This window comes from Carex rostrata, chromosome 11 (genome assembly GCF_964058835.1).
Source record: "Carex rostrata chromosome 11, lpCarRost1.2, whole genome shotgun sequence".
Lineage (NCBI taxonomy): Eukaryota > Viridiplantae > Streptophyta > Magnoliopsida > Poales > Cyperaceae > Carex > Carex rostrata.
The window spans coordinates 6,489,720-6,507,176 of NC_135928.1; the positions used below are offsets into that span (position 1 = coordinate 6,489,720).

The 17,457-nt window shown below is 33.2% G+C and overlaps 2 long non-coding RNA genes and 1 pseudogene across 5 annotated transcripts in view; 1 reads left to right on the forward strand and 2 right to left on the reverse strand.

Annotated features, from left to right (window-relative positions):
* The window catches only part of LOC144561456 (uncharacterized), a 65,477-nt gene extending 57,635 nt beyond the window's left edge, over positions 1 to 7,842 (reverse strand). The window contains exon 1 of the long non-coding RNA XR_013513835.1: positions 7,640 to 7,842. This is a non-coding gene — a long non-coding RNA (uncharacterized LOC144561456). The remainder of the gene's footprint in view (positions 1 to 7,639) is intronic.
* Positions 6,861 to 7,620, forward strand: LOC144561453 (vacuolar iron transporter homolog 2 pseudogene; annotated as a pseudogene).
* Positions 7,843 to 8,733: 891 nt separating the features above from the next.
* LOC144562249 (uncharacterized) lies at positions 8,734 to 10,939 on the reverse strand. Of its 4 annotated transcripts, none has more exons than XR_013514023.1 (5): positions 10,653 to 10,939; positions 10,295 to 10,470; positions 10,033 to 10,138; positions 9,553 to 9,616; positions 8,734 to 8,995 (listed from the first exon to the last, which is right to left on the reverse strand). It is a non-coding gene; the product is annotated as an uncharacterized LOC144562249 (long non-coding RNA). The 4 variants fall into 4 exon arrangements; XR_013514024.1 differs by adding an exon at positions 9,093 to 9,125 and having other exon boundaries at positions 8,734 to 8,989; positions 10,033 to 10,470; XR_013514022.1 differs by having other exon boundaries at positions 8,734 to 8,989; positions 10,033 to 10,470.
* Positions 10,940 to 17,457: the final 6,518 nt, after the last annotated feature.

Consider the following 17,457-nt stretch of genomic DNA (forward strand, 5'->3'; position numbering starts at 1 on the left):
ACCCTTTGGTCGCAGAAAAAGTTTCAGCGACCAGATGATGTCATTCAGAGACCGGTGATGTCATCGGAAGAGTACCTGCGACGAGGCTTTCAGCGACCGGGCTTTCAGCGACCGGTTTTGACTTTCTGAGACCGGAATTAGTTGTAGTGATTTACGTACAGAAATAATAATTTTTAAGTTATTGCAATGATTTGTAGTGAATGACTTGAAAATAAAGATATTTGATCTCCTCCTTTTAAGATATGCATCTGGTGCATGTTAAATGTTTGTTTCAATCTATATTAAAATGTGTTTCTAGATTAAATTTATATATTTTTTTAATTTTTTTTACTATTTGTTAAGTATTTTACTGAAAATTGGATATTTATTAGGGCCCTGATAATTGTTCCTCCACTCTCATCTCCCCATTATCCTCCAATTTTATTTGTTCAATCTCGTCCACATTTCTCACAATATACAAGGAATTTTGCGAATCTAAAACCATGAACGTATTTTATACAATTTTATCTTTCAAATGAGATCCATGATGACATACTTTCGAGCTCATCATCACACAAGTATTTATACCTCGTCATCTAAGTATTTATACATAATATTTTCCACATATGATACTGCTGACATTTAAAATTATTAATATCAAGTATTACAAGTATTTATACCTATGTACTAAAGTATTTATACCTACGTCATCAACTATTTTTGTTAGATAGAGGTTGATGCATGGACGATTGGAAAATGTTGATGCGGAGATGCGGGGTCCGCGATTGGGGATAAATACTTACAAGTATAGATATAAATACTTGCATGATGAGGTATAAATACTTGTGTGACGAAAGTCCGAAAGTATGTCATCATGGATCTCATTTGAAAGATAAAATTGCGTAAAATACGTTCGTGGTTTTAGATTCGTAAAATTCCTCATAGATCGTGAAAAATGTGGATGAAATTGAAAGAAAAAAACACTTCTAAAAACGTGTATGATTCTTCTCCCCCATGTGACCCCCCTATATAGTCATATCAAGTTAGACATGCAAATATTAATATCTTACCCCATGTTTGGTTGTGACCTAAAGCTAAGGAGGCCTAAATTGGTTATTCCAACTTAGGCCGATCTAAATTATTCATGTTTGGTTGAGGCCTAAAGTTAAATCATAGCTTAAATTATTCCTTGTTTGGTTAAAGTTGGTGAAGGACTAAAATTTTAAAAGCCTAAATTATTAATAATAAGGTACTAATTATATAATATTAATATATTAATAACAACTATAATATATTGTAATATTATTATAATAATTATTTAATATATTAACAATATAAGATATTAATTATATAATTACATGTTAATAATAATTATGAATAAGAAAATATTAATTATATAATTATATATTATTAATAATTATTAATAATAGGATAATATTAATATATTAATAATAACTATAAAATATTATAATAATTATTTAATATATTAACAATATAAAATATTAATTATATAATTGTATACTAATAATAATTATTAATAATAATATACTAATTATATACAAATAAAATATTATTATAATCATTCAAGTTAGGCCATGAGGTGGAATAAAAATTAAACCATCATGTGAGGTGGTTTAATTTAGACCGGCCTAAAGATCGGCTTATGCCATCTTAGTTCGGCTCAATTAAGGCACGTTTGGTGGAATAACGAGGCCTAAACTCCTTATTCCACCCTTTAGGCCACAACCAAACATAGAGTTAGTTTGCAAGTATTAATTTATTATCTTCCAAGTATTTATACCTATGAATTTAATTAAACTTGGAAGACCACAGTGTTTTGAATAAATTTAATTAAACTAGTTAGTTAAATTAGTTTATGGAAGTTAAAATCTATTTAAGAGATAAGGGGATGATGGGGAGAAGGGGAGATGCAGAGATGCGGGGTCCACGATTGGGGATAAATACTTTCAAGCATAGATATAAATACTTGCATGATGAGGTATAAATACTTGTGTGACGATGAGCCCGAAAGTATGTCATCATGGATCTCATTTGAAAGATAAAATTGCCTAGAATACGTTTGTAGTTTTAGATTCGCAAAATTCCTCATAGATCGTGAAAAATGTGGATAACATTGAAAATAGAAAAAAAAAACTTATCTCTAAAATCTGTTTAAGAGATGGGGGGATGATGGGAGGATGAGAGTGGGGGGATTCATATAATTATTCTATATATTATTGTAATCAAGCTTCTTCATTTTATGATTTGGTCCAATTTGGATGTGCACAGAACCAAGACTAGCAACACTGACAAGAATTTATTACTTTAAAACATTATTTTAGTTTAGATCAGTGTTGTAAATAACGGTATGCGGTTGTTGGATGGACAAGATACCGCCAAGTGATTAATTAGAAATAATTGAGAATATCGATCATATTAAAAAATAATCGTCCGATTAGACAAAAAAATTCATGAGAATTTGATTATCGCCAACGACTAATCAGCCTAAACTATCGTTTTTTTACAACGGCCGGACTTCCAGAGAATAGTAAAAGAAAATATATACAAATAATTTCTTAATTTTTTGCCCCCCTGGTATTTTTAGAAATAAGAAGAATTATGTTAAATATTTTTGTTACTTCTTGAGAAAGTGATACGTTTTATTAAGTAAAAGCAAGAGGCACAAATTACAGATTTAGACAAAATTACGTATGCTTAGCAAAGCCATGATCTGAAGCAATCACTTTTATATTAATTGCTGCCATACACAATTACCAAAAAGTCAAAAAGATGCTCTCATCTCAGACGACTGCTACTTAATTTTATTTCACAAACAGCAATTTTAATTCGTATGGATCCATATTCACAGCCACGTCAGGGATGTTTTATAACTAATTGATGGAATGGAGACGTGCTTTACATACTCTCTAGTGACGCATTTGTTTGCTATTATTCGCTGGTTCGTTTCGATACAGTTCCTCGATGGTAGATACTTCGCGTGGTGGCCACGCGCCCAAGGATTTTAAAATACCAATGTCACATTAATTTAGTAATTCAATTCGAAGTTTCGAGGTTTAGTCGTTATTCTTTTAAATAACCAAATTAATAAAGAAAATTGGCTACTTAATTTGTTTTCAAAGCAGTCAAGAGAGAAGAATGTATTGAGTTTGCGTCAAGAGAATAAATATGTGATGATTTGTTGTTACTTTTACTTTATAGATATCAAATTTCAGTATTTCTTCGACTGGATGCATGCACATAAAAATAATCATAATTTTACGAGTTCGTAAGAACGTACATTCTAAAATTTTGCTCCATCATATATATATATATTTATATTCTATCTTGTTCCTTAAAATTGGTGGTTCTGACAACTAAGACGTTGAAGCCATGCTCTAGGAGTACAGGGGTAAACAGATCAGATACGGAAAAAGGGGCCAAACTAGAAAATTTGAATAGGAGGGAGCTAATTTATAACATATAATATGTTAAAAAGACCAAAATAATATAGTTAGTAGAAATTGAACTCATGATCTTACACATAGCAACTAGAACTCAAGTAATTAGACTACTAGTACACATTTGTCATTTTATGAGCGAACTAGACTATATGTAAGTTCAAAAAAATTCAAAAGTTTAATTCAATTTTAATATACATAATTAAAAAATTTAAAATCACAGGGTGACTTAGCATCTCCAGACATATACGTAGATCTGCCCCTGCACGGATGGATAGTGATCACAACCGTATTCTAATTAGATATAATTTTTTGAATATTGATATATACATATACAAATATAATGTTAAATAGATACAGGTTAAGCATTGGACAGATATGAATACATATATGAAATATAATTCAGATAGTTAAAAATATATTATTGATGCATATTCCGGAAAAGAAATAACTTCTAACTATAATTTTTTATTTATAAGTTAGATCTGATATTTTTAATAATAAGTTTGTTAATTACATGCAAAACATATATCATGTTAACAAAACAATAGTCACTAATTATATATGCTATAGAGTCATATTGTTCATTAAAATATACAAATCCATACCATTCTTTCTAAGCATATAGGAAACAATAACTAAAATAGCTAGCCTTGTACTAGCTGTATCAATGATTAAACGACTTCTTGTTCTCAACCAGCTGCATCTTATGTTTCTACTTTCTCAACAAGATCATATATATATATATATATCAATGCTAAGCTACCGAACAAAATACAAGTAATAAACCATTGACAGCCATTACCAAGGCATTTAAAATAAAATACATATTCTCTGAAATTTTCTGAAATTTTCAATTTATCTAAAACCAGATTAATTTTTTTGTGTGTGCCTATATTTGAAATGCAGGTTCGTATTATGATGCTTTGAGATTTGTACAAAAATAATTTGAACGGTTTTTTTTTCACAAATGAACTCAAAGTTTGAGATGTCCCTGATCCAAATTCTGATGCTTTTTTTTTCTCTCTCTCTTTTCTTCTTCTTCTTATTTTTTTTGAAAGCTTCATAAAAAGTTTGAGAAGTGGTGAAATGAGCTCAAATTCTTGACCTTTAGGTATTCAATATTTCTAGAACATTTTTCCAACTAGCTATATATGCTACCGCCCTATTCTCCTCTCTTATTTTCTCTTCTCTCTCTCTTTCGCTCCTTCTATCAGCTCTCTCTTTAAAAATCGAATGCAAATTGTCGCGAGTAGGGCGATTGAAGAGCCAAGAAAAGAAATCCTAGACAGCCGTCCCCCCTAGAGTGGGACAAATTAATGGCATGGCGGAGCCAGTTCCGTCACGGAACGTCACGGTTACGGCATAAAATGTGTGTCAGTTACGTGCCGTGACCATCTTTAGAAAATTTGACACGACACACAACACGCAAAAGGTTTAGTCATGGCACGACACATAGTCATGCGAGTCACGTGTAATTATGACCATTAGATCTTGACTAAATGGTGAACCTTGAATAAACTAACTTAAATTATGATTAAATGGTCACACGAGTCACGTTTGGTCACGACACGTTTAGGCACGACGTGACCATTCAAGTGCCGTGACCACCCCTTGACATTTTAGTAACGACACGTGAAAAATTAACTTGGTCACAGTACAGCATGGTACAAGACCAAAAGTTACGGCACGACACATTTTTTCCACTCTACTCCCCCCTCTCCTCCCCAAACCCCACTCCACCCTTTTCACTCCTTGTAATCCTCTTTCCCGACACATACCCCTCCTTTCTCTCAGTTCTACCTTCTCGAGCGAAGAGGAGAATGAGAAAGGGGCGAGGACTGGAGCCAAGAGCGCGGTATCATCAGAGTTCAGAGCGCAGTATCGAGGGGCGTACGTGGAGCAAAATAGCAATTAAACTAGTAGGGTGATTAATATCTCGATTGGAGCGTGACAGTAAGTAGATCCGATCATTATCGGAGCACAGCAGCAGTCGTAGAAGCAGATCCGATCGTCAAGAGATGAGAATTAATGTATTATAGTAGTTTAGATATATAATTTCATGAAAATAAAAAAGTAGATTTAAGAATTATAGTTATTATTTGACCCATTAATTGTAAATATAATTTTTCTCAATAAAATAAAATTGTTAATAGGTATTTAAAATTACTAATTTTAAAAATAAAATATTTTTTTTAAAGAAAAGCGGGTGCAAATTAAGAAGCAGATTTTGATCCATATCAGAGGATGCCAATTCGTGCTACGTAGGCGCGCTTTCACGAGAAACCAAATAACATTGTCTTTTTTGCAACTTTTGACATAGGAAAAAAAAGAATTAAGCCAGAGATAACCTAATTTTTTAATTGCCCATCCAGCCCTTTCCAAACGACATATATAAATAATCAATTAAAGAGATTATTTTTGGGTAGTAAAATTAAATATTCTGAGAAATTCGTACAGCACACCACCTGCTTAAAGAAAAATTATAAATTTATAATAATAAAAGTACTACCAATATACCCCTACCCCACTAATTACCTCCCTAGGTGAAACCTCAAAACCGAATTCCTTGTCGTTTTTCTCGAGTCACATGGGAAACCCAAAAGAAAATAAAATCCGAAGCAACCATTAGGTGTCCCAATAAAATTCGTAGTTCATGATTTGAGTTTGATTTGAATTTAGTTAAATTTGAAATTAGTTAAACCTGAAATAATTAAATTAATTCAGTTCGAATCTTATTCAAATCAAACTCAAACTAGATATAATTCGTTCGAAATTAATTTGCAAGCTATTTAGGTTCTAATCTCAAATAATACAACTAAGAGATTTAACATAATATCTTTAATAATGCAGGAACCAAACTTATATCACATCTCAAAATTGTTAATATAATGATAAATTATAATAGGAAAATATTTTAGCAGCATAACAAATTAACAATAAATAAGTTTTATTTGACTAGGTCCATGTCGTGATTTTAATCAATCCAGCAGCATAAAAGGAAGAAAAATCTTGAACTGACCCATAATCTATTAGTGTGAATTCGTGAAAGGTAAAAGAAAATAATGTGAATTTTGTTTCGCGAGAAGAAAACTAATACATAAACTACCGATATAATTAGGACTACTAAAAAAAATTGTAGTTCGTAATTCGATTGACTTCGATTCGAAAAATGTATAGTTTGCAATTAATTCGATTCGAAATTAGTTCGGTTCAAAATAAATCAAATCCAGTTCAATTTGAATTTTATTCAAATTTAAACTCAAACTAGGATAAGTTGAATTCGGTTTGATTTGTTGCTACAACCATCCTCCTATAATTTCTTCATTTAATTTTTGAAAAAAATCGCCTGGTCCAGTCAAAATAAAGAGTCCATAAATACCGGACCATGAGGCGTGTGCCCTCCATACTCCCAAATCTCTCTCCCCTCAGATTACTTCATTTCCTTCTTAAGTAATCTAAGATCTAACACTAGAGACAGCAATTATGTCTTCTCGTATGAACTCTGTTGTCCCCACAAGAACCCCATCACCAGAAATTTCCCAAATCCCGACGCCCCCCAACCAAAACAAAGACCCTGAACTCGGCAAATCCGATGACACCATCGACTACATGCAACGGGCCCAGTGGCTTCGTGCCTCTGTCCTAGGGGCCAACGACGGGCTTGTATCCGTCGCTTCCCTGATGATTGGTGTTGGTGCAGCTAGCTCGTCTGACAAGGCTATGCTGGTCTCTGGCCTGGCCGGTCTGGTAGCTGGTGCATGTAGCATGGCCATCGGTGAATTTGTGTCGGTTTACGCTCAGTACGACATAGAAAAGACTCTGATCAAGAAAGGTGAAGTGATAGATGGAGAAGAAGATAAGGAACCATTAGCAAATCCGTTACTGGCTGCTGGTGCATCAGCTTTAGCATTTTCAATTGGCGGGCTGCTACCGTTGCTTGCTGGGGCGTTTATTAAATCTTGGGGAGCGAGGCTGGGTGCTGTTTGTGGAGTGAGTACTCTTGCATTGGTTGTGTTTGGTGCAATTGGTGCATTTCTCGGTGGTGCCAAGCCGTATAAGGGTGTGCTTAGGGTTTTGATCGGAGGATGGCTGGCTATGCTGATTACTTATGGGATTCTCAAAGTGTTCAGTTTAGTTTTCCATGTGAATATTTCCTCATCTGTTTAAAGTGACTATAAATTATTAACGGCTATAAGTGCCTAGTTGGGTTGCAAGCCAAGCCTATGTGTTATTTATGTTAGTTATATATAGCTCTCTATTTTCCTTTTTTTTTTTTCCTGCTAATAATATATACGGCAGGAGTGCCTGATAAGTGTAGTATCATGTCATTAGCATATGTAATAATATCTTGACGGTGGTTAATTCCATGTAGATTTAATAATCCTTGCTTCTTTTTTTCTTGTAATTTATATATTTTCTGTCACTTAGCCGGGGAAGTTTATATTTGCCACTATTTTTCTTGGTATTCCAGCAGTGCGTAGCTTAAACCAGGATTCCATGAACTGCAGTCAATTTGTGAATTATCGAAATATTTATGGCCAACACATGCAGATACATAATACGTGCAAGTTATTAGCTATACCAAACAAGAGGACCGCTCTCTCGGATCTGAGTAACTTGATTTCCTTCACATCGTTTTTAAGCATGTGATCACCTGGTTTCAGTAACAGTTTTCAGCATAAAGGAAAGAGGCTAATTAATTTGAATTTTCTTGACACTATATATACTTTGGGGGAATCAAGGAAATCCGCTAAAGAATCACTAGTACAAAAAACCCCTTCACCGACGGTTGAAATACCCCTACACCGACTGTTATAGCGGCGTCAGTAAAGCCGGCGCCAGTGAATGTTACCTTTTACTGACGCTCTAAAAACAGTCACTGTTGGGTTCAACACTGACGGTTTTTAAAGCGTCACTGTTGGGTTCAACACTGACGCTTTTTAAACCGTCACTGTTGGGTTCAACACTGACGCTTTTAAAAACCGTCACTGTTGAGTACCAACACTGACGCTTTTAAAAACCGTCAGTGTTGAGTACCAACACTGACGCTTTTAAAAACCGTCAGTGTTGAGTACCAACACCGACGCTTTTAAAAACCGTCAGTGTTGAGTACCAACACCGACGCTTTTAAAAACCGTCAGTGTTGAGTACCAACACCGACACTTTAAAAACAGTCAGTGTTGGACATGGTTCTGTTTGATTCTAGGCTAGCCTCCATATTTTTGCTAGCCATATATTACCATTCAACATTTATTGACGTTAAAAAATTAATATGCCACAATCACAAACAAAAGACACCAAACAAGTTAATTGCCATTCAAAACTATCCAAATTACATGCCATATATCCACAAAACACACAAAAGACACCAAATTATCCAAGTTAATTGGCATCTAAAATCTATTTACTTGACTTAAATAAAAAATGCTTCTCTTTCTTGCAACCTATAACTAATATAAAAGATAGTACCACCCGAAAAGAGATGACATTCAATTGACGAGGCCTATTCAACGTAATCAACCTCACATTGCTACTTCACCTAGTACAACCTACAGCTAGCAATTAGTGAAAATTAGAATCTGTGCCATTAAATTTAATGTCACAATGATAAAGTGTATGACAACTTGACAAGAGGGTAGTATGACAATATACCGTAGAAGTGTATTCACTCCATGCAAACTCACTCTGCAAATTATTCTCAAATTAATGCATTCTGGACAATCTACAACGCCAAATTTTTTGTTCTTTTTATAGAAATGTAAAGGAAAGTCTAAACTACATGCTTGCCAAGTTTCAGGATTTTTGTAATTTTCTAACTATTTTTAACAGATGCTTGAATGCAGGGGCAGATTGGTAAAAGATGCAGAAAACAGCAATTTTTGGAGATTCAGAAAGCCAACTTTAAAAATAGCTAGTAAATCATAGAAAAATGCTATGAATGTAAAATTTGGGTCTAAAGTGTGTGTTTTTGAGTCCTCTATCTGACTGTTCATGTGGATTTTTGGTTTGGACTTCTGATCAGCCTGCACTGGCTGATCTGTCACAGAAGGTCATTTGGGGTCTTTGAGGTACCAGTAGAATTTCATTTAGTGAACAAAAATAATGAACTTACCATCTCGTAGAGACATATTCAGTATAAGGAGGCTCCGAGTAAAGTTCCCTTGCTAGCCCCAAATCTGCAATTTTAACTATTCCATCCTTAACCAATTATTTATATAGAGCAATAACAATCATGACAGTTTTGCATTTAAACCCACACTGGCCTAATTAAACTTCAATGTTATGAATGCAGTTAGGCTCTGGTTTCCATTATGCCAAAGGAGTATGCTAAATTATTAGAAGTTGCGGTTTAAATTTAGTATGGTAAATAAGCTCTACTTGAAAGTTACATGCAGATGTTACTTGTTTCGTCTTCTTTTCTTTCTTTCTAATATACTTGTGTCATGATGCCATTTATCTTAGTAATTCTACCAAGATTGGATACAACAATGACAGTAGCAAAACATAAGCACAAATCTCATGGAGCAGACAATGGGTATCACGACTTAATTAATAAATAATAGCTGAAAGAATAAAAGTAAAATTGTATAACCTGTACATTTGACACCCAATCAAACTTCTTGCCAAATGGAAGATGCTTCTTCAGAGATACAAGTTCCCACTCTCGCATCTTGTGGGAATATTGATGTTATACCAATCTGAGTTATAGAATGTGAAATATCAAATAAGATCGAGATAGTCTAGTGATAATAAAAATTGGTGTTGTTCTTCTTTACAGGTTTTGTAAAGCTTGAAATCAAGATTGTTCACCAATTTATCATTGGGTGTCAATTTTATTTAATATGTGGGATTACCTATTTACAATTAACCAAGCAATTTCATAATCATGCATTTTACCAAGCAATTAACCAAGCCAGATTTCGGAAGACCATCTTAATTTGATTCAACAAGAAGAATTACAGCGCAGCGCCAAGGCCGTGAAGAATTTCTAGCGTCCGAACCTTCTCGTCAATTTTTCAGTTTTGAACCTCTGACATTGTATTATAACAAAAATTCACAAACAAATACTCATATTTTGACATAATTAATTCATACCAGAAGCAAATCAGAAAAGGGGGTACCAGTACCAGCATGACTCAAGTCCGATACTTTTAAGAAGTCCTAAAACAACAAAGAGCTCCCAAATTAAGAAGGGATTATCGAACCACTTACATCAGAGACCAGTGGCAGTGGCAGGAAGGAGTCGGAGGCAGAGAAACCGGCGGCAGTGGCAGCGTCAGAGGCGGAGGCAGAGAAACCGGTGCCGATCTGATGCGTCTGTGCTGGTGAGAGATCGAGAGAGGGATGGTGCCGATCTGATGCGAGAGAGCGAGAGAGAGATGGGTAGGGATGGTGCGGAGAGGGTTTAGTGCTGGGCGAAAAGGGTGAGGTCTGGCGGCTAGAAGGTTTTGTAAGAGAGCGAGAGAGACGGGGAGGGTTTATCGCAGAGGGAAATGAAGTTCGCTAAAATCAAAATATATAACCCGGGAACGAAGATTTCAGCGGCATATAAAAGAAAAATCACCGACGGTTTTAAAAAAAACAGTCAGTGTTGGTATTCAACACTGACGGTTTTGAAAAAACCGTCGGTGTTGAGCACCAACAGTGACTGTTTTTCAAGCGTCAGTGTTGTTCTCAACACTGACTGTTTGAAAAACAGTCACTGTTGGTGCTCAACACCGACGGTTTTTTCAAAACCGTCAGTGTTGAATACCAACACTGACTGTTTTTTTTAAAACCGTCGGTGATTTTTTTTGGTAGAGAGTTAACAAATTTACAGGGAATAGAAATTCTTGATCTTAGTTTGCATTATTTTTTATGCATGAATATTTGTTGTTGGGTATTAAGCCCTAAAACAAATCAAACCATGGATATTTTTTTTCTCCAAACTCCAAACTCTAAAAAAAAAACAAACCAAGGACAACATATTCTCGTGCGTCTTCATTAACTCACGAAACAAGAGTTTATGTTGCTTTGTGTTGAGATGCATGTTTGTTGGGTGATACATTATTAATTAAGATATAAATAGTTGGTATATATTTCAGCAACTATAATTGTAAATTGATATTTCAGTCACAAATATAATTCCAATCCTATTTTTATATTTTATGAATTACAACAATAAAATATTTATTGCATCTATAAATTAAATTTAAACAATCAAACTTAATTATTAAATATCTTACAAAATATACACAGTGCATAAATATTTTAAAATGATCAAGGGAGAACATTGAACGTAACCAACCAAAAAATTCGAAAGTTTAATTATGTATGAGCTTCGATCTAACGAGAAATATTTATGGCCATACGATGCTTCAATTTTTGGTCAACTAGATGGATGGGTAAATAAAAATAAATTTTGATCAAACTTTGATGCAAGACAGTATAACTTACATCAATTTCACCATTTTTCTTCACACACACACACATATATATGTGAATGTATAAAGTATACATCATATTTTAAATGTCTCATTTAAAAATTAAAAAATATTTTTAAAGCTAATCAATATTATCAAAACAAGAATTTATACTTTCAAAGAAAAATAAAATAAAGGACGAAACAGAAAAACAAAGTGTTTCAATCCTTTGAATTCGGTGTGGACCACCAAACGAGTACAAATTCAGAGTCGTAACTCAAAAACTGCTTTCAAATATTTTTTATTCCTTTTGGTAGAATCTCTATTGAGAACTATTAGTTTGGGTCGGGTCCCCACATGTCAGTGATACACTCATGCTCCATTCGATGAGGCACCTGCAATTCTGCTACAGAAAATCCATGTTCATGTTAAGTATGTATGTGCTCTTCACACCAGACCCATGAAAAACAGGTCAGTAAATCACTGACGGCTAAACGAAATAATCAGTAAATCAACCTACACTGACGGCTACAAAATAAACAGTCAGTAAATTTAGTAACACCGACTGTTTTAAAAGCGTCAGTGTTGGTTGTCAACACTGACGCTTTAAAAACTGTCAGTGTTGATATTAACACCGACTGTTTTTTAAAAACCGTCAGTGTTGATTACCAACACTGACTGTTTTAAAAGCGTCAGTATTGACCACCAACACTGACGGTTTTTAAAAAAAACAGTCAGTGTTGGTTGTCAACACTGACGGTTTTTACAGCGTCAGTGTTGAGTATCAACACTGACGCTTGAAAAATCGTCAGTGTTGGTGTTCAACACTGACGCTGTAAAAACCGTCAGTGTTGACAACCAACACTGACTGTTTTTTTTTAAAACCGTCAATGTTGATAACAAACACTGACTGTTTTTTAAGCGTCAGTGTTGAACAAAAACACTGACTGTTATTTAATAAAAGAGTCAGTGTAGGTATAGCAACACTGATGCTTTGGTTAAAACAGTCGGTGATTAAGGGTCGGTGAAGGGGTTTTTTGTACTAGTGAATAATTCTATAAAGCAGTTATATATGCAGAGGATACCAAAACAAAATTATAAATAAAGTCAAAATCTTTATTGAGTGGAACTTGGAATCACATAGTAAAAAGAGCTTTATTATTAGTAGTAAAAGCAAATTTATCTACAAAATGGATGAATTTTCCCCTGGGTGATCATAACCAACCTCCTCTGGAATATTTTCACCAGGTTTTGATATTTAACTTCAAATTTCTCAATTTCTTTTTCATGCATTAGCTAATAAACTAATTAATTATCGTTGGCAATATATTGGTAGAATTTGAAATTTAGAGTCCGCAATTCTAATAAAAATAACATACAAACCGTTAATTGAAGAATTTGAAAAAAATATTTTAAAATAACCTTTTGAATTCTAAATCCCCACCTGTTGCTTCCTGCATTTATGGACATGTAGTCAAGACTCAAGACGCACTTAAAAACATTAACCAAAGCTAATAATTTTAAAGTAGTTTTTTAAGTTCTTAGATTCAATCATACTGAATTTTTTATGCAAGTACATGCTTTGCATAATTTTTTTTTAAGTTTTAATTAAACTTAATCTTTAATCCTATGTTATAAGGGTATATATATGGTTCAATCGCATATATAGATCCTCTTAGTTTATTGATACATAATACATTTGTGAGGAGGGTTAATTAAAATGCACCCTCCCTTTTGTGCTCTTAACATGCACCCTTTCCTTATATTTTCATTTTCAAAGTTCAAATAGTCGATTCGAACCTTCCAACACGTTCTTCATATTAAAATGTGCTTACAAACCAAATTTTACATTTTTTTGGAAATTGTTTACTATTTTTTTAGAATTTTTAAAAATCATCACTTTGCTGAATTTTTTATTATTGTTTAGTTTAATCAAAAATTCTGAAAAAATAGTAAAATATTTCCAAAAAATGGAAAGTTCGAATCAACTATTTAAACTTTGAAAATGAAGATATGAGTAAAGGGTGCACGTTAGGAGCACAAAAAGATAGTGCATTTTAACCCTCCTCTACATTTGTCAATATATGCCATCAAACAATATATACCTTAAGCTCCTATTAGCATGTTTTTTTTAATGATAAAAATGAAACTTAATTTTTTTTTAATTTAAATATTCATAACAATCGTCTAATCAAAATTTAAATTTGTGAGCTATTACGTACTGAGAATCTTGGCTGATAAAATAATAACTAATTATTTTCCTAATTAATGAGAGTTAAATCACAAAAAATAGAAAAATAAGACTATTCATATAGATTGTGGCATGTTTTTAACAAATTAAGCACGATTCTCGTGTCCGTTTCTTTAATGCAACTTTGAATACCGGCTTGTAGAGTCAATACCTATTTTATTTCGTGTGGCGGCCACACTTCCACCAACGGCTTGGAGGCTGGAGCTGGCATTGTAAAACAAATATATATACCGATCGTCAAAGAAATTGCATTTCCAATAAACAATTATGATGAACAAGGTTTTTTAGTCCCCAAAGAAATCAAATAGGATTTGAGAATGATATATATATATTTACGTCTGCCCTTAGAATTATCAAGTCCAACCTTCCCCAATCGAATAAATAGAAGGAATGAAAATTTCTCTTCATCTCTACATATCAATTTATTAAATTGTAAATTAGAGTCACTTAAATAATTTGCTACATATGGTACTTAAAGTTGGATAGTGTTTCTGACAGTCCTAATTAAGATCAAATGCTTCTTTTATTTCAGTCCCTAATTATAATTGCTTCTTTTATTTCAGTCCCTAATTATAATTCCTGTTGGACTTAACAAAGGATGGTTTTAGAGAAGCTATTCATCTTATTATATAGATTTACAATTATCAGATAATAATATCTAGATCGGAATAACAGGTTCATGTTATAATCAGGTTCTTGCATTTCACGCCATTCTAACGCATCTTAAAATGCGCATTTATTTTATATAATCCAAATTTATCTTGTTCAGTTTAAATACAATTATTAATTCTCCACATAAGAAGATTTACAGCAATATGACGTAAGTAATATTTTTTTTTACATAATATTAATGAGTTCTTTTTTTCTGAAGTGTATGACAATTCTATAATTTTTCATTACCATATTTTCGGCACAAGATTGAGCAATAATTAATGACCATCAAATCATTTACCTTTGAATCATCATGACTTGCTTGATGTATATCTTGGTTTCCATACATAATTAAGTTGCACGATGGTTCATCAGGCTAAACCATATATACATACATACATATATATATATATATAGAGTTAGGCTGGGGTGCTATGGATAGCATAGTGGCCTCTATGCTACGGCTCAATATTCGAGTTTTCAAAATCCAAACGGTCGATCCGAACCGTTCATCTTATTCTCCATATTAATATCTACTTGGAGACCAAATTTTATATTTTTCTGAATTTTTTTACTATTTATTAAGTATTTTACAAAATTGTTGATCCAACGGTGGCTGCACAAAACAGTAAAACCGTTGGATTAGCGATTTTCAAAGTGGCTTAATAAATAGTAAAAAAATTCAGAATATTATAAACTTTGGTCTCCAAGTAGATATTAATATGGAGAATAAGATGAACGGTTTGGATCGACCGTTTGGATTTTGAAAACTCGAATATTGAGTCGTAGCATAGAGGCCACTATGCTATCCATAGCACCCCAGCCTAACTCTCTCTCTCTCTCTCTCTCTCTCTCTATATATATATATAGAATTAGGCTGGGGTGCTATGGATAGCATAGTGGCCTCTATGCTACGGCTCAATATTCGAGTTTTCAAAATCCAAACGGTCGATCCGAACCGTTCATCTTATTCTCCATATTAATATCTGTTTGGAGACCAAATTTTATAATTTTCTGAATTTTTTTACTATTTATTAAGCTACTTTGAAAATCGCTAATCCAACGGTTTTACTGTTTTGTGCAGCCACCGTTGGATCAACAATTTTGTAAAATACTTAATAAATAGTAAAAAAATTCAGAAAAATGTAAAATTTGGTCTCCAAGCAGATATTAATATGGAGAATAAGATGAACGGTTCGGATCGACCGTTTGGATTTTGAAAACTCGAATATTGAGCCGTAGCATAGAGGCCACTATGCTATCCATAGCACCCCAGCCTAACTCTATATATATATATATATATATATATATATATATATATAGAGGAGGGTTCAAATGCACCCAAATGCACCCTATCTTTCAAATCCTTTTTCTCTGTTTTCAAAGTCCAAATAGTCAATTCGAACCGTTAGATACGATCTATATATTAAGATGTGCTTGGAGACCAAATTTTATATTTTTTGGAATTTTTTTACTATTTATTAAACCACTTTGAAAATTGCTGATCCAATGGTCCAGAAAATGTAAAATCAGCGATTTTCAAAGTGGCTTAATAAATAGTAAAAAAATTCCAAAAAATGTAAAATTTGAGCTCCAAGCACATCTTAATATATAGATCGCATCTAACGTTTGGATTGACTATTTGGACTTTGAAAACGGAGAAAAAAGATTTGAAAGATAGGGTGCATTTGGGTGCACAAAAATTTGGGTGCATTTGAACCCTCCTCATATATATATATATATAGAGAGAGAGAGAGAGAGAGAGCGAGTGGCTAATATGCATTCGGTTGCATATGGACCGAAGTGCTACCGGTCCAAATTTGATTTTTCAAAATCCAAACGGTCAATCTGAACCGTTCATCTTGTTCTCCATATTAATATGTGCTCGGAGACCAAATTTTATATTTTTCAGAATTTTTTTACTATATATTAAGTATTTTACAAAATTGTTGATCCAACGGTAGCTTAACAAAATAGTAAAATCAGCAGCCACCGTTGGATCAACAATTTTGTAAAATACTTAATAAATAGTAAAAAAATTCATAAAAATATAAAATTTGGTCTCCAAGCACATATTAATATGGAGAACAAGATGAACGGTTCAGATTGACCGTTTGGATTTTGAAAAATCAAATTTGGACCGGTAGCACTTCGGTCCATATGCAACCGAATGCATATTAGCCTATATATATATATATATATATATATATATATATATATATATATATATATATATATATATATATATATATATATATATGAGATGGGCTATGGTGCATTGCAATGCATGGAGGGGTTTGTGCATTGGACCATAAATCTAAAATTCAAAATCCAAATGACCGATCCAAACCGTTCATCTTGTTCTCCATATTAATATGTGCTTGAAGATAAAATTTTACATTTTTCTGAATTTGTTTACTATTTATTAAGTATTTTACAAAATTGTTGATCCAACGGTGGCTGCTGATTTTACTGTTTTGTTAAGCCACCGTTGGATCAACAATTTTGTAAAATACTTAATAAATAGTAAAAAAATTCAGAAAAATGTAAAATTTGGTCTCCAAGCACATATTAATATGGAGAACAAGATGAACGGTTTGGATCGGTCATTTGGATTTTGAATTTTAGATTTATGGTCCAATGCACAAATCCCTCCATGCATTGCAATGCACCATAGCCCATCTCTCTCTCTCTCTCTCTCTCTCTCTATATA